Source organism: Chlorocebus sabaeus, chromosome 27, assembly GCF_047675955.1.
Source record: "Chlorocebus sabaeus isolate Y175 chromosome 27, mChlSab1.0.hap1, whole genome shotgun sequence".
Classification (NCBI taxonomy): domain Eukaryota; kingdom Metazoa; phylum Chordata; class Mammalia; order Primates; family Cercopithecidae; genus Chlorocebus; species Chlorocebus sabaeus.
The window spans coordinates 1,695,443-1,714,224 of record NC_132930.1 but is presented as its reverse complement, the minus strand read 5'-3'; the positions used below and the strand labels follow the sequence as shown (position 1 = coordinate 1,714,224).

Sequence of the window (18,782 nt, the reverse complement as noted above, 5' to 3'; positions counted from 1 at the left end):
TTTCCTTACTCCTCATATGAAAATTAATTCAAGATGGATTAGAGACTTAAATGTTAGACCTAATACCATAAAAACCCTAGAGGAAAACCTAGGTAGTACCACTCAGGACATAGGCATGGGCAAGGACTTCATGTCTAAAACACCAAAAGCAATGGCAGCAAAAGCCAAAACTGACAAATGGGATCTCATTAAATAAAGAGCTTCTGTACAGCAAAAGAAACTACCATCAGAGTGAACAGGCAACCTACAGAATGGGAGAAAATTTTTGCAATCTACTCATCTGACAAAGGGCTAATATCCAGAACCTACAAAGAACTCAAACAAATCTACAAGAAAAAAACAAACAACCCCATCAAAAAGTAGGCAAAGGATGTGAACAGACATTTCTCAAAAGAAGACATTCATACAGCCAACAGACACATGAAAAAATGCTCATCATCACTGGCCATCAGAGAAATGCAAATCAAAACCACAATGAGATACCATCTCACACCAGTTAGAATGGCGATCATTAAAAAGTCAGGAAACAACAGGTGCTGGAGAGGATGTGGAGAAATAGGAACACTTTTACACTGTTGGTGGGACTGTAAACTAGTTCAACCATTATGGAAAACAGTATGGCGATTCTTCAAGGATCTAGAACTAGATGTACCATATGACCTAGCCATCCCATTACTGGGTATATACCCAAAGGATTATAAATCATGCTGCTATAAAGACACATGCACACGTATGTTTATTGCGGCACTATTCACAAGAGCAAAGACTTGGAATCAACCCAAATGTTCATCAGTGACAGACTGGATAAAGAAAATGTGGCACATATACACCATGGAATACGATGCAGTCATAAAAAAGGATGAGTTTGTGTCCTTTGTAGGGACACGGATGCAGCTGGAAACCATCATTCTCAGCAAACTATCGCAAGAACAGAAAACCAAACACCGCATGTTCTCACTCATAGGTGGGAACTGAACAACGAGATCACTTGGACTCGGGAAGGGGAACATCACACACCGGGGCCTATCATGGGGGGGGGGGGAGGGGGGAAGGATTGCATTGGGAGTTATACCTGATGTAAATGACGAGTTGATGGGTGCTGACGAGTTGATGGGTGCAGCACAGCAACATGGCACAAGTATACATATGTAACAAACCTGCACATTATGCACATGTACCCTAGAACTTAAAGTATAATAAAAATAAAAAATAAATAAATAAATAAAGATGTTCACTAAAAGTTGTATTTTAACTTAAAATATAAAATTCATGTTTATTCCCCAACCTTTTGATATAGTGCCATGGCCTTATCTTGCAAGGCAGATACGCTGATTACATCATTGTCTTTTTGCCGGAAACAAAACCCATGTACATCAGCTATGACTTCAAGCTTCAATTTATTTTTTCTTTTTTTTTTGAGACAGAGTCTTGCTCTGTAGCCCAGGCTGGAGCACAGTGGTGCAATCTCAGCTCACTGCAAGCTCTGCCTCCCAGTTCATGAAATTCTCCGCCTCAGCCTCCCGTGTAGCTGGGACTACACGGGCTCCTGCCACCATGCCCGGCTAATTTTTTTGTATTTTTATTAGAGACGGGGTTTCACTGTATTAGCCAGGATGGTCTCGATCTCCTGACCTCGTGATATGCCCACCTTGGCCTCCCAAAGTGCTGGGATTACCGGTGTGAGCCACCGCGCCCAGCCAAGTTTCAATTTTTTTAAAGTGGCACAAGAAACTGAAGGTATCCAAGGGCAAAATCCTTCCAATCTTGTATACTTTCCTGGCCTATATGTAATTCAAATGCACATTTTTTTCGGGAATTCATCTTCATGAAGTCTAACCAAAGCATTCAACTTCGTTTACACTGAAACAATTCTTGCTTTTGAATTGCACACTTTACTGAATTATGTAATATTTAATTGAATTACATAATGACAATAATAAATATAACTGGCATAAACAGATTTGTTTAAAAATATAACCGATTCTTGTTAAGCCCACAACTTAGCCTATTAGGAGCAGAAATGGTACCAGAGAATTTCATCAGTATGTAGTAGTGTGCTACAAGCATTTAAAAATGTATTTTATAGAGCAAGAGAGGATATTGGTGAAACCAAAGAGTTGTTTGAGAACTTTTAGGAAAATTTTTAAAATATTAGGCTACTTAACATTTAAAGAAAGTTAAAAAAAATTATCAATAGCAAAGAATCTTTAAAATACACATATTTTTGTTAAATCATAAACATCTATAAATAATTCTGTAGTTAAAAGCTGCAGGTAGATTTCTACATATTCTAAGCTAGACTTATTCACGGTTGATTGTCTCACAAATGTACAACTGTCAATACAGATTACAATCTTATCTAAAATCTCTTAGAAAAAATAACTTTTTTTTTTTGAGACAGAGTCTCCCTCTGTTGCCCAGTTGGAATGCAATGGTGCGATCTTAGCTCACTGCAACCTCTGCCTACTGGGTTCAAGTGATTCTCCTGCCTCAGCTTCCCAATTAGCTGGGATTACAGGTGCCTGCCACCGTGCCCAGCTAATTTTTGTATTTTTAGTAGAGACAGGGTTTTGCCATGTTGGCCAGACTGATCTCAAACTCCTTAACCTCAGGTGATCCGCCTGCTTCAGCCTCCCAAAGTGCTAGGATTACAAGCGTGAGCCACCGCACTAGCCTGAAAAAATAACTTTTTAAATATTGAATAGTAATTAAAGAAGTTGGATACAACTGATTCAAGTATAAAGCTTTGAGATTACACGCCAGTTTTTCTCTAATAGCTCTTTCTTTGCATTTGCATCTTTTTACATGAAATCTCTCCATATCATCGATTTCTCCTTTCATTAAATGAACAAAACTGGAACACCCCTTAGGTGAACTGTACTAGTCATATTTTTATGACTTCTGGCTAAACCACTGCATTATCTCTATCCCAGAACCACCAGTAAATAGGAAGTAAGATTCACTTATGTTGAGATGCAAGTAACCTATGTGTACATTGGTATGAACGGTTGTATTTACAATTTGTATATGCAATATAAATTTAGTATCAAATCTTGAGATTCAACAGAAGGAACTGGCCGGGTGGGGTGGCTCATGCCTGTAATCCCAGCACTTTGGGAGGCCGAGGCAGGCGGATCACGAGGTCAAGAGATCGAGACCATCCTGGCCAACATGGTGAAACCCTGTCTCTACTAAAAATACCAAAATTAGCTGGGTGTGGTGGCATGTGCCTGTAATCCCAGCTATTCGGGGGAGGGGGGGGAGGTGAGGCAGGAGAATTGCTTGAACCTGGGAGGTGGAGGTTGCAGTCAGCCAAGATCGTGCCACTGCTCTCCAGCCTGGCACCAGAGCAAAACTCTGTCTCAAAAAAAACAAAAAAAAGAGAGAGAGAGAGAGAAAGAGAGAAGGAATTGATCAGTGCATTGAAATGGAAGAGCCAGACACTATAAAACCAAATCTCTCTACATAAATTGCCAAATAAGTTCTTTAAAAATTTCAATAGTCATTTCCTAAGGTTGAATTCTATTTTTTTTTGCTTCCCCATCCTCAGGCGTGAATTTTATTTTTGAAGAGAAAAATCATGCAAGAGTTATTCCACAAAGAACCTCTAGCCTCAGAAATTTCAACAGACATCAGATTATTTGTTGTTTCATGATTATGCTTTATTTTGATTGATTAGTAAAAACATATATACCATGGGAAATTCTTAATCAAACAGAAATTGATTGCTAATTTGCAAATTAATACAAATTATAAAATCTAATTATTATACCTTGTAACATGTGTGCTGTATTTAAGAGTATAAGATAGTCTTTAAAAAAAAAAAGTTAAGAGATAAAACTAAGGAGTCATATAAACAGACATACCATATTACATTTAAATACCACGTTCAATTACATAGGCTGTAGTAAAGTGAAAAAAACAACTAAATGATTCAAGTAACTGCACATATTAATATACACATATTTTCACTTATGCATATACACTGTTGAACACAAAACCAAGTGCTGGCTGATTTATAAATTTTTTAATTAAAATTAGGAGGTGCCAACCCATCAGTGGCATCATTTCCGCTTCTACTCAAATAAGCGAACAGTATAAAAAACTGGTAACTCCTAATACCAGTACACAGTAGACATCAATATATATTTCTTTCTAAAATGTAAAAGCTCCCTCTTTATTCTTTTACATAACTGGTATTTTTTAAAAAGAAAGTATGGTTTCTCATAAATATGATACTACTTTTTAAACTGACATGAAATGATGCTAGGGAGAATATAAGGTAATAGGAACTCTCATATCCTACCCTAAGGAGCTTAAAATTATAATGTTTTCAAATGTAATGGCATTGTCTATCAAAACTTAAAAGGCAGTAGAACAGAAGATAGGAGAGTCCAGGAAGAGCAGGGGGAAGGTGAGGGAATAGGGAGAGATTTGTTAAAAGATACAAAATTGCAGCTAGATAGGAGAAATAAGTTCTAGTGTTCTATACCACTGTAGGATGACCATAGTAATAATATACAGTTTTAAATAGCTAGAAGGAAAATACTGAATGTTTCTAACACAAATAAATGATAAATACCTGAGATGATAGATATGCTAATCACTCTGATAAGATCACTATACATTGTAAGTATCAAAACATCGCTATTTAACCCATGAATATGTACAATTATGATGTCAATTTTAAAAAATAAAATGTAAAAAAAATTTAATATGAAATTTTATACTAATAAGTAATTATCCCAAGCTACGAAGTGATGTATCAATGAATATTACATAATTATTTTTAATAACTAAAAAGTAGTCATTCTAAATGTTCCTCTATAAGGAACTGAATAAATCATTATATTCACACAACAAAGCGCATTTCAAATGAGACAGGAAGATACCTATGATGTACTAAATGAAAAAGCAAGTATCAGAATGACTTGGACAATAAGTCTCATTTTGTCAAATTCTGCTAATAAAAATGTGTATGTGCATGCTTACATATGTATACATATTAAAATATGCATAGAAAACAACTATAATACATATCAAACTTGCACAAGGTTTACAGAAACTCCCTTCTACTAAATAGCACATTAATTTATAGGCACAGCTATTTACTCCCTAAAATTAAAAAAAAATGATAGAGAACATTTTAAACTGTTTTAATCAAATATCTGAAAACTTGAAGCATTTTTTCATCTTTTTCCTAAGTAATTTTCCTTTCCTCTAATATTTGTTAGTTACTATATGCAAGCTGATGTTTATCCTAAAACATATTAACTATTATTCTCTCAAACTTTAAAGAACATTATATTTAACTTTGCAGGATTACATATAACAAAAACACTATGATACAAAATAATCCTTGTTCTATTCAAAGATTTAACTTTTTAATATTTCACCCCAAATATTATCTTTTAAAATAAAACAATGGAACATATTTTTAAACAAAATTTAAATGGTTTCTATAGTAACAGATAAAATTCAGTATCTTATTTTTTGTTTGCATATCCTATAGGTATAACTAATACATTGTCAATAACGTTTCAAAAATATTTTCCAAAGATCATCAAAACTATTAAGTGCATTAAGTTTTATCTTGACTTACAGCATAAATATTTCTCCAGCTATACTTGAAGAAAAATTTTATTAAAAAAGTAGGCCAACTATATACTTCATTAAACATTTTAATATTTAAACTTGATTTTCAAAATAGTTGTGCTCACTAGAATTCATACTTGCAAAAATAGTTTTACTTTCCTAAAATACTTTTTTAAAGGATGGAAAGAAATACGTTTCTACTTTACCTAGTTGTTGGTATTCGTATTTGTCATAATTACTATGACAGAAATTGGTTCTGCCTTGCTCATCTACCGTCTTCTCAGATGAAAGCGAGTTCAGATGTTTCATCTTAACTAACCTTGGGGAACTTTCCCGAGTACTAGTATCCAAAACCACATCTCCCGAAAGAATGGGAGGAACAACTCTCTTTAAAAAATCCATTTCAAGGTTCTTCTACATTACTAGACTCACAAGCACACAGACAGGTGCTTATACCAACTTCCTCGATGAGAAGTTCAGGTACACTATTTGTGTCAAAGAGCAAATAAACGTCATGTGAATTTAGGCGGTGCTAAACCCCAGTCAATTGCCAGCTGTTTTGAAGCTGATTTTTAGGACATTTACTGTTCATGCTGATAACAAACCAAACAGCTATAGACCATGAAACTGCACTTCATGTACACCTACATGTACAATGGGTGTTAACGACAATACTGAAACCATAAAATGTTGAGCATCCAACTAGTTTAACATTTATATTTTGAAAACTTTCACTGTGATCACGTAAAGAGAAATTTACTTTGGCCTGAGGTGTGTCTTTCTTTTAAGTAAGTTTAGAGTTGATGTGTAAAACAGTAACTTGTATTCAAAAGATAATTCTTATCATTTTGAAAATTCACTAACAGACCTCAGGAATGTCAACTTTTATAAAACATGAAAAGGAGTCATTTAAAACTTTATTCTATATTACGAACATTCTAAGGTGACTTTTAAATGCCAAAAAACCTCCCTTTTAAAATCAATGATACTTATCAATAGTAATGGTGAAAACTTTGGCATGAAGAACCAAAAAAAACTTGATAATTTTAAATATATGGATCTAAAAGCATAAAGCTGAAGAACTGAAAGTATAAATTCTTAAATTCAAGAAACACAGTCATAACATTATATGATTTTCAAAATAATTAAGCACCCTACAAAATATTTTCAAATAGCAAAAGTAGCCAATCCTACTGCCTTAATGTAATTGAGAAGTATAACAAGAGAATCCAATAAAGGAATACCTACAAAAGACTTTGAAAACTGAAAGTTCTCTCCCTTCCTTTGCCTGCGCTCTGGTGGGGTTGTTAAGTGAGCAAGAAGGAAATGAAAACACAAAGGTAACAGGGTAAAACCCCTAAGCAATCATATCTATAACTTCGAATGACACATAATAATTTTAAAAATCTGATTCACTTAGTGAAATACAATACAATCTCATTCTTCCAATGCTCAACATGAAGAAAATGATTTGCATAGTATTTCAAAAGATGAAGCACAAATGGTCTACATAGAAATCAGAAAAAAATCATTGAAAAAATTAACTCTAGATGGATCAAAGACTTAAATCTAAGACTAAAACCATAAAAACCCTAGAAGAAAACCCAGGCAATACCATTCAGGACATAGGCATGGGCAAAGACTTCATGACTAAAACATCAAAAGCAATAGCAACAGAAGCCAAAATTGACAAATGGGATCTAATTAAACTAAAGAGATTTTGCACAGCCAAAGAAACTATCATCAGAGTGAAAAGGCAACCTACAGAATGGGAGAAAAATTTTGCAATCTATCCATCTGACAAAAGGTTAATATCCATAATCTACAAAGAACTTAAACAAATGTACAAGAAAAAAACAACCGCATCAAAAAGTGGTCAAAGGATATGAGCAGACACTTCTCAAAAGAAGACATTTATGCAGCCAACAAACATATGAAAAAAAGCTCATCTTCACTGGTCATTAGATAATGCAAATCAAAACCACATTGAGATACCACCTCATGCCAGTTAGAATGGTGATCATTAAAAAGTCAGGAAACAACAGATGCTGGAGCGGATAGAGAGAAACAGAAACACTTTTATACTGTTCATGGGAGTGTAAATTAGTTCAAACATTGTGGAAGACAATGTGACGATTCCTCAAGGATGTAGACCTAGAAATACCATTTGACCCAGCAATCCCATTACTGGGTATCTACCCAAAGAATTATAAATCATTCTATTATAAAGAATCATGCACACATATGTGTATTGAGGCACTATTCACAATAGCAAAGACTTGGAACCAACCCAAATGCCCATCAATGATAAACTGGAGAAAGAAAATGTAGCACATATACACCATGGAATACTATGCAGCCATAAAAAAGAATGAGTTCACGTCCTTTGCATGGACATGAATGAAGCTGGAAACCATCATTCTCAGCAAATTAACACAAGAACAGAAAACCAAACACCGCATGTTCTCACTCATAAGTGGGAGTTGAACAATGAGAACTCATGGACACGGGGAGGGGAACATCACACACCGGGACCTGTCGGGCAGTGGCAGGCTAGGGGAGGAATAGCATTAGGAGAAATACCTAATGTAGATGATGAGTTGATGGGTGCAGCAAGTCACCATGTTACGTGTATACCTATGTAACAAACCTGCGCGTTCTGCACATGTACCCCAGAACTTAAAAGTATAATAAAAATTAGAAAAAAAAGAAAAATGGGTAAATTTCTGGTTCTGAATTACTTTGTTTTTAATCCTTATTCTCCTGCCACATTACTTATTAAGTCAACTATCCTTTTTTTATTTATGTAAAAAGCATTAATTAAAGATTCTTTCCATGTAAAGCATTAATATAGTATTAAGGTTCAGAGAAAGTTTAAGGATTTATTAATACAAATCTTGTCTCAAGAACTCCTATAGGAAAAAAACAACAAAGTCAAGTAAAAGACATAAATTTGTTGCCCTGAAGCAGGTATATATTCAACAGGAAAAAAAGCACTGATTTTTAGAAGCAGATTGTCTCTTAATCTTCAAGCATAAAAGTGTCAAAATTAAGATCCAATCAGTCTATTCCCCACAAACAGAAAAACACAACTGGTTAGAATGGTAAACTGCATGCCTTAATATACCTAAAACTCATTCCTTTCTCTCTCTGTCCCTCCCTCTCTCTCTGGATATGATCCCATGTTATTTCCATTTTATGTCTGTGGTTTTCCCCAGGTCTCTCTGCAGGTCGTCCTTATCTATGAAGCCCAGAAACACAGCGGTACATAGAATGCTAATTCATGTTTGTTCATGACATGCAAGACAACCATTTGCGTCACTGTTAACCTCACCATTCTCAACTGCACTTTCAACTGGAGAGAGGAAGGGGTTAAGGTAATAGGGACAGGATTAGGTGTTATAGAAGAGCCCATAGATTTTTCTCTGATTTCCTTCATTCAACAAATATTCGTTGAATAGCTTCTCTAATGATCTGTGCAAGAAACACAGACACTGAAGATATGTCTCTCTACCCAAAAAGCTGGCTACTTAAAAAGGGAAATAAACTCTCACAGTTACAATATTCTGCGTAGGGTTGGCCAAACCTTTGTTAAGCCTGCACTGCAGTTCAATTTTCTATGTTTCATCAGTTTCCTAAGCCCCCTCGTTAAAGGTGTTGATTGCTAATAAACATCGAAAGGATCCACTCTGAGACATACAACAAAGGGGAAGCACTCCAGTAATGAAACTGTATGTATTATTAACAGGATCTATGAGGAGGAAATGCCACAAAGCCTTGTTTACATGTTGATACTTCTAAGCACTTTAACGATTACCACAACTTTTAACTCCTGGTATAATAGTTATAGGATCAAGAAATTATAGTAGAACCTCACAGCTAAAATACAGCATTTAAAAATCTTTTCAGACCTCAATCACTATTTAAACCTTGAGAATATTTACTATAATCTTACCGTATCACTTGAGACAGTAATTCCCTGGTGGTAACTTGGATCGTCTAATCTTATGACTCTTGAGTGGTTTCAGGAATTAAGCATTTAGATGTTACCCATCCAAGACACCAATAAATGGCTTCAGCTCTGAAGAAAAACAAAATACATTTACACATTAGGTGTGTTTATAGTAAGTACACCTGTGTGTTACATCCATCCCTACTTCTGAACACATTTTATACACCAGTGTCACCTAGTGCTGCAGATATCCTCCTCCAATAATGTTGCATGACATTTTTTCTAAGTTTTTTATTATGGAAAATTTCAAATTAGTGCAAAATTATTAAGAGTAGTATAATGAATCCCCCACCATTCCCAGCTTCAACAATTAACTCATGGCAAATCATGTTTCATTTATATCTTCATCCACTTCCCCCAACCTCTATCCCACCACTCTGGATTATTCTAAAGCAAATTCGAGACATTATAACATTTCATCTGTAGATAATTCATTATGCATCTCTCTAAGACAAGGATTTACTTTGTAAAAATAAGTTAATACCATTATAATATTTATATTAATAATACAATATCAACTATTAATGAGCACTCAAATTTCCCCAATTGTCTTAAGTGTCTTTTTAACAGTTTCCTCTAATCTAAATTTAAACAAAATCCATACAAGCAATTGTGACAATATCTCTTAAATAAATTTTAATCTCTAGTTCTTCTCCTCCCTTTCTTCTGTATAGCGTGACAATGCTTTTACTAGTCAATGGTTAAACACACCACAATTTAATTATTCAATAATACATTATTTTATTCACTAAAATAAATATAGATTTGTAAAATAGTTCATGTATCTGCTAGGCCTGATATTTATCACATCTACAGATAACATTTGGGATGCATATTTTTCAAAGTCTACCTGCAATAACTCTGAGGGGGTCATGGACCATGAACAACAGTACCATATCTGTAATACTTGGATGGTTACTAAGAATAAAGAAAATGACCACAGGGAATTGTCTTTTTACCATTTATAAAGATTCCACGTTATCAGGCACATTTCATGTTTCCTTGGCTTTTTTTTTTTTTTTTTTGAGACAAAGTTTCACTCTTGTTGCCCAGGCTAGAGTGCAGTGGCACGATCTCAGCTCACGCTCACTGCAGCCTCCACCTCCCGGGTTCCAGCGATTCTCCTGCCTTAGTCCCCTGAGTAGCTAGGATTACGGGCATCCGCCACCACACCCGGCTAATTTTTTGTAGTTTTAGTAGAGATGGGGTTTCACCATGTTGGCTAGGCTGGTACCCAACTCTTGACCTCAGGTGATCCACCCACCTCAGCCTTCCTAAAGGCTGGGATTACAGGCGTGAACCACCACGCCTGGCAGTCTTAGCATTTTTCTATAGCTAAAATAAGACAAATTTTAAATCTGGCATTGAAACTCAAATTAGCCTTATTTTAAATAATAACCAGTTGCATATTAGTTTTTCTCTTTAATTAATTTAATCCCCAACCGAACAGAAAGGGTTAAATATCCTGAAGTATTAATTTGTATCAAAACTCTTAATTTGAAATTCCTTTAGGCAAGTAAGAAAAACGTAATATTTCATTTACTCACAGGTATAATCAATTAAATCATCACTAAAGCCAAATCTTCAAAGCCAAAAATCTGGGAAATATGAATAAAATACTAACTTGTTTGTGCTTGTTCACAGTATCATTCAAACTTACTGGAATTTTGGACTGCTCCAGCAAATATTTCTAAAATTTATTATCAATATGATAGCTAACAATCCTGCCATAATTCTTGATACTTTACTTATCTTAGGTTCATGGAATCACTTCTCCCTCAAACCTGAAAAAACCTAATGTGACAAACAGCATGTCATGTCTTGTGGGCATGGTCCCACTGGACGATATTTAATGATATTTAAGCTATCTTTCATTTCATCTTCTGGGACAAATTACAAAACCAGTCACTACTGAAGTACAATGCAGTTTTAGGAATATAGTAAAAATCCTACCTAGGACCGATTTGTACCACCATGTCTAGGTATTTCATTTTGCTCTGCTTTTGCTTGCAGTCTTCAGCTCAGACATAGCAAGTGCTAATGTCACGCTTTTGTTGTATGTGTTTTTTCTTGTAATCACACTGTCATGGCACTATGTCACTTTAAGATTTCTCAATATTTGTCCAGAGTTTGTAACACTTCTTCAGTAGACACACAACCTTCCTATTTTCAACTTTTCACTTTTGATAAGATAAAATAAATGCATCTTTTGGTAACCCTGGAAAATATGTGGTTTATACTTCTCTGGCTTTCTTCATAGGTTATAATCACTTTTAGCAGGGCTGGCTTGGTGGGAGTGGGTCTTTCTGGGACTTTTTTGGTCTGTTTACTTGCATGACAATCACTTTTTCATCTTGTCTCCATATGTATCACTTAATATGGGATTAATTTTTATTTTCATTCCAGTTGATCAGAGAACATTTTATCTGTAAAGAAGAGTAATTTTTACTACTACTTTTATAATACTATTTTGAGACACTGAAGGTCAGAGAGGTTTCGTAATTCTACATGGTCATGCTACACAAATAATCATTGCTGTTCTTTCTTATTTAAAACAAAAAAGTTCAAATAAAAACAGACATCAGTTGGTATTTGACAACACTGAAGAGAAGACTGTAAACAGCCCAACAGCACAAGCCTTGAAGGGCAAGACTTTTTACCCACAGAGAGAGTAATAATGTAGAAGCTTCCATGTGTAATAGTGAACAGTGGTCCAGCTCTGGTACTTGGGAGGGCCTCAGGGCAAATGAGGTCCCTCGGGGCAGGAAGTCTCATTTCACTTCAGTACAGAAAGCAAAAGACAGCTGAATGGGTGTTCAAATAACACATGAACCTCATTCCCTTCTGAACAGAATTTCTGGAATAATAACAGAAATGCCACAAATTTATCTTGATTTTAGGAAGACATCTGATGTGTGTGTCTCTGATATACATTAATACAGGAAACAATAATCCCAAGTAAATAGAGCAAAAATTAAGGATAAATGAATTTCAGAGATGTTCAATATAGTATTCGCAATACTTGTCTGTATGACAGGAATACTCCACAATTTGAACAGAGAAGTTATGGTGCCTGGCATATGGTAGATTTGAGCTTGACATAAGGAATAACAACTTAAATAGTATGTAAGTAATAAAAAGACTGCTTCATAAAAGATTGAGGTCCCTGCTCAGTGAATCTTTAGGCAACAGTTGTTAGGAACGCTAACATTCTTACAGAATGCTATAAAAGTGATTACGCCACCAGGTAAAAAGATTATGGTAAATTACCTCAAAGATCCAAGCTCAAAACTCTAAATGTAACTTCAAAATGTATTTTATATTATACTTGAATACTAGAGGGTGTGGTGACTTAGAAATTCATATTTCAACTAAAGCGAGAAACCACATTATAAGACACGGAATCTATGAGGGTCAATTCCTGCCATTCTATTAAAATTAATTCTGGGAATCTTGCAAGGCCTCTTAAAATGATCCAAAAACCAAAATGACACAAGTGTTCTGACAGCCTTTTAGAGTGAGGATGCAACAGTTTTCAAATAAATTTAAAATGATCATAGTTTCTGTAACACAAAAATAATTATAGAAAACAAAATGCAGTAACTTCTTTAATCTGCCAAAGATTGTGTAAAAACAAGAAAAATTTGCTTACAAGTAATCAAGTGCAGGCAGCAATTAGTCAAATATTGTTTATATCTCATTAGTAAAAATCATTTTAAAAAAGAATTTATGGTCATCCCTTTACCAAAGAAATTTCATGATTTGTAAAATTAACAGTGGTTTTATCACTCTTCATTTGCTAAGTAATTCACTTTTTCTCTTGAGAAAGGCTGTAATTTTTAAAATTTTTTAAAAATGAACTTGCATTTAACCTTCTCTTAGTCAATTTTTTTTTTGAGATGGAGTCTCACTCTGTCACCAGGCTGGAGTACAGTGGCACGATCTTGGCTCGCTGCAACCTCCGCCTCCCATATTCAAGCGATTCTCCTCCCTCAGCTTCCCAAGTAGCTAGGATTACAGGTGTGTGCCACCATGCCTGGCTAATTTATTGTATTTTTAGTAGAGATGGGGTTTCACCATGTTGGCCAGGCTGGTCTCAAACTTTTGACCTAAAGTGATCCACCCACCTCAGCCTCCCAAAGCGCTGGGATTACAGTGTGAGCTACCACAGCCAGCCTCTTTTTAACTTTCTCCCAAATTTCAATTTTAAAAAGTATGGAAACATACTACACTGACTAATATAATTACAGATTATATTACATGACCTGCTAAAAATGCTGTGTAATGATACTCAGCCAGAATATTTGGGCTTCACTGCAAAAATCTAAATTTCTTGCTGATAAAGCAATGTTCTCTGCAGGTGAATTTGTCAACATTTTATTGACTTTACATTTTTAGCCAGAACAGCAGTTATTGTCATACTACTTGATCTAATGAAAACAAGCAGCAAATTTTCCATTCACAATTTTAAGAGGAAGTTTCTATAAAAGTTTCATTCATTAAATCAAATGAAAACAGCATCACAGTGGTACATTTTCTTATACACTGATGAATGAATATGTATTTTTAGAATAATTTTCATACTACATTTTCATGTTGGCACAGAAAATGGAATATAAATGAAATATAAATCTTTCCATTCTACATTTAGAGTTAAGAACCAAGAGAAAATTTTTGGACTACCACACATCAGTTTACAGAAATCATACCCTCGACAAATATTTATTAAACAGAACTATCTGCCAGTGTGACAGAAAAAAAGTGAATAAAACAAAAATCCCTATCCTTGTGGAGCTTATATTCCAGTGGGAGCTTAAGCCTTTTGGAGTTACTGCTTTAGAAATCTGAAAGAGGTGGAGATGTCATCTTCCAAAAAGCACATTTCTATAACTTTGAAGAGTTGAGCCTTCCTAATCCAACCATTAATTATGGATTAAGAGCCTCTGATAAAAATCCTCCTTATACTTATTTTCTATGCCTACCATTTATAGTAGGTTTTTTAATTTTTTTTTTTTTTTTTTTTTTTTTGAGAGGGAGTCTTGCTCTGTCGCCCAGGCTGGAGTGCAGTAGCGCAATGTCAGCTCACTGCAAGCTCCGCCTCCCGGGTTCACGCTATTCTCCTGCCTCAGCCTCCAGAGTAGCTGGGACTACAGGCGCCCACCACCATGCCCGGCTAATTTTTTTTTTTTTTTTTTTTTTTGTATTTTTAGTAGAGATGGGGTTTCACTGTGTTAGGATGATCTCGATCTCCTGACCTCGTGATCCGTCTGCCTCAGCCTCCCAAAGTCTTGGGATTACAGGCGTGAGCCACCGCGCCGGGCCAGTAGATTGTTTTACAATTTTACTATTCATAGAAAAAAGTAGTACGTTAAAGCAATTACAACCTTCAACCGTCAATAGAATTTTTCTGTTTATTCCGTTTGTACTGCTCGTGAATTTCTAGACTGTCAGATTACCCATTATCAACCTTGGTTTTTCTAGAATAACCAACCCTAATGTATTCAGTGGCTTCATATGGAGACTTTCTTTACTGATTTCATTAATTATTCTCTGAACCCCCTTAAGTTAAAATGCTCTTCTGCCTACCACCCAAACCTAGAATTAAAGTCTGCGGAAGTTGCCTACAAAGTCTCTGGAAGATGATATGCCCAAGAGAAGCACACAATAACTCTTTAACCATTTAACAGAAATTTCAATTAATTCATCCAAAAGTTTCTGTTCTTGCTTGTCAGAGGAAGGGAACATGTGACCCCTTAGAAAAATTCTTTTTAAAGATGCAACATCTAAAATGCTTTCTAGAGTCATCTGTAATCAATGTGTCAACCTTTTATATGTATAGTTTTTTTATATTATACAATGGGACTTATTCTAGCTAATTATGACCCTAAGGTCCCATAAGATCAAACATCAGAGAAAATGTGTATAGATGATAGGTATATTTTACATGTTTTTATAAAACAATTGCAATGAAAAGGTTTCTAAGTTAATAAAAATGTTAACTAAAAGAGAAAAATGAATAAATAGCTGCTCAAGGTCATAAACCAAGTAAATGGCTACAATTTAATCTCCAAAGTTTGTCTTTCCTCTTTTTCTCTGTGTTTACTGCCTCCAGCAAGCTTAGAGAAGCCTGACTTCTATAAGAGAAACTATGAAAGCACAAATTCCCCCAGATGACTTAGATGACCCATTTCTCCCAAATTTATAGCCCCAAAACAACTTTTCTAAATTTAAGGAAGGAAGTTGATTTGTCAACTGCAATCTCACAACTTGTACCAAAAGCCTCTAAAATGTTTATGATCTTTGACCCAGTAACTCCACTTCTAAGAGTTAATTCTAGAAAGATAATCAGAAATGTATATACAAATTTATTTGGAAAGATGCTCATTGTACTATTATTCCTATGAGCAGAATATTGTAATAGAGGCAAAGAACAAAAAGGACCAGTTGGAAAAAAAAATCATGTCACATTCCTAAGATGAAATGTTATCCATCAATATTTTTAAAATATATTGACTACTTTGCGATAATATTCAACACACATTTTTACAAAGTGAAAAAAATAATATTTATAGTATCTTCCCAACTGTTGGAAATAAAATTGGAAGCCAAGAATACACCTAGAAGGATACACTCAAATTGTCAAAGTATTCAACCTCTGTTTCCTCATCTATACAATAAGGATAATAAAATCTCTTAGGACTATTTTCAGAACTAAGTGTAAAAGATGAAAAGTGCTTAAAGAGTGCTTGACATACAGTAAGTACCCAATAATGGTAATAGTTATTAACTTATACAACAAAAGCTGATAAAATTTGCAACAATTTCCCAAAAAAGTAATGAAGAAATAAAAATTACTCATAATTCTAACACCTAGAGGTAGCCATTATGAATTCATTTTACCATCTGGGTTAATTTCTTTCAGGTCTTCCTATATAAATTAAACATTGTATTGCATACAACCAGAATCATATTGTACACTATCTAGTGGTTACAAAACATTATTTTATAAATAGATTATCTTCTTTTAATCATTCCACTAATATTGAGCATTAAGTTCAATTCATTTAGGCTCAGGACATGAGTACTGCAGTGCTATTTCATGAATGTTGCTGAGCAAATATGATTCAGAAAATTATTCCTCAGAGAAGAAAATAAAGACTAGAAACTTATAATTTCATAAATAGTAGATGGGGAAATGTTGAACATAAGATACTAAAGAGAAGAAAAAGGGAGCAATTATTTTTATTAGCCATATTCATGCGGGGAGGCAACAGATTGTATTTAGCCCTGAGTTAGGATTTTTCAACCTCACTTTTGCACTATTTTTTGTGACCTGGAGCAGAGTCCCTTCTTCACATTTCTTATTATGGGCCTAAATCACCTTTTTGACTATGTCAGGAAGTAGTACAGTATAATGTTTAGATAAAAAGGCTCTGGAATTAGGTTAAGTTTAGAACTCTCCTTTATGCTTATTTCCTGAGTTATCTAGGACAAGTTAGTTAAACTCAAGCTTTAGTTTCTTTTTTTTTTTTTTTTTTTTTTTTTTTTGAGACAGAGTCTCACTCTGTCGCCCATAGCAACCTCCACTTCCCAAGTTCAAGTGATTATCCTGCCTCAGCCTCCCGAGTAGCTGGGGCTACAGGCACGTACCACCACACCTGACTAATTTTTGTATTTTTAGTAGAGCCAAAGTTTTGCCATATTGGCCAGGTTGCTCTTAAATTCCTGACCTCAGGTGATCTGCCTGCCTTCGCCTCCCAAAGTGCTGGGAGTACAGAGTACAGGCATGAGCCACCGCGCCTGGCCCAAGCCTTAGTTTCTCATGTGAAAGTTGGAGGTTGTAATAAATATTGCTTATTTATTATTGTTGTTAGAGGTTTACATCATATAATTCACGTTAAGGTGTTAGCAAAATGCTTGAAATATGGGAAGTACTTAATAAATGGAAACTACCTGTACTATTATCTATAAAAATAAAAGAATAGACTAAAAGATCTCTTTAAAAAAAGGTTCAATTCCCCATTTCTATAAGTAATATTGTAGTGAATATCTTGATTGGCAATCTTGTACACATCTTTGATTTCTCCCTTAAGAAAGAGAGATATGTTCATTTTCTTAACCACAGTAACAATTTCATGGGTGTATATTGTAAGACAAGTATATCTCAATAAAACTCAAAAATAAAATAAGAAAAAATATTAAAAAAAAAAAAAAGAAAGAAAGAGTCTTGAAACAGAATTGCTATTTCAAATGGTATGAAATACACTTGGCTTTACTCCCCTACTGACCTATGTGGAATGTAGACACATACTGGCGGTTATAAAATGCAAATGTCTTCCTTTTCTCCATGAGTACTTTAAAAGCTGTTAATTGGCCTTTTCACTGTAATTTTTCTACTGTTTCTTGGTACAACTGCTGGTGGGGTATTTCTTTTTTCCACTTACTCCATTTAAACTATCTCATTTTCCTTTATATCACTCTAACATCCCATACACAAATTTAATGATCATAATTCAGTACATTTTTCAAAAAGGTTTTTAAGATTCTTCATCATCTATCTAAAAACAGAAGTCCTTGTCTCTTATAAATGCATACTGAAGTATTTACAGGTGAAACGTTGTGACAAAGAAAATGCCTCAAAAATAACTGGGACCTGCAGAAAGGGAGTGGGTAACAGTGGTTTCATAAATGTCTGAGCTGAGGAATGGGCACCTGAGCATTTATTCTACTCTTCTCCCCATTTATTTTTTAACCCCTCTCAGTGGGAGAAAATTGTTTTTAAAATACACCTTTAAAAGAAGACATAAATATTAAAATAACAATCACGGTTTAGCTTCAACCATTGATATAACAAAATAATTCAGCGATTTAAAACAAAAAAGACCAAAAATACTTAAGCCAAATTCAAAAGTGAAGGAAACAACTACAGTATTTAGAATCTCTCAATTATATTTGCCAGTAATTCCCACAGATAAAAACATACTACAATGCATTTTTCCAAACCATGGCTTTGGCATACCATGCTGATTCTCCAAAACAATATTAGTATTTATATTGTGCATTACAAGAATACAATTAGGCCTCTGTATGTGCCCACATGAGTACTTGATAAGGAGTTTTGTTATGTACTAGTATTAAATATCCAAATTCTCTTGGTGACTAAATCACATCTTGG

General features: G+C 34.6%; 1 protein-coding gene across 12 annotated transcripts in view; it reads right to left on the bottom strand.

Annotated features, from left to right (window-relative positions):
- The window catches only part of FRYL (FRY like transcription coactivator), a 283,769-nt gene that overhangs the window by 190,172 nt on the left and 74,815 nt on the right, over positions 1–18,782 (bottom strand). For 10 of the 12 annotated variants that reach the window (XM_073012406.1, XM_073012404.1, XM_073012413.1 and 7 more), the window contains one exon: positions 9,551–9,676. The exons of 1 other annotated variant lie outside the window; for it this stretch is intronic. The gene's annotated coding sequence lies outside the window, so the exon portion shown is untranslated. Of the gene's footprint in view, positions 1–9,550; positions 9,677–11,560; positions 12,034–18,782 lie in introns of all 12 variants that reach the window. One more of the 12 variants, XM_073012408.1, reaches the window with a different exon arrangement.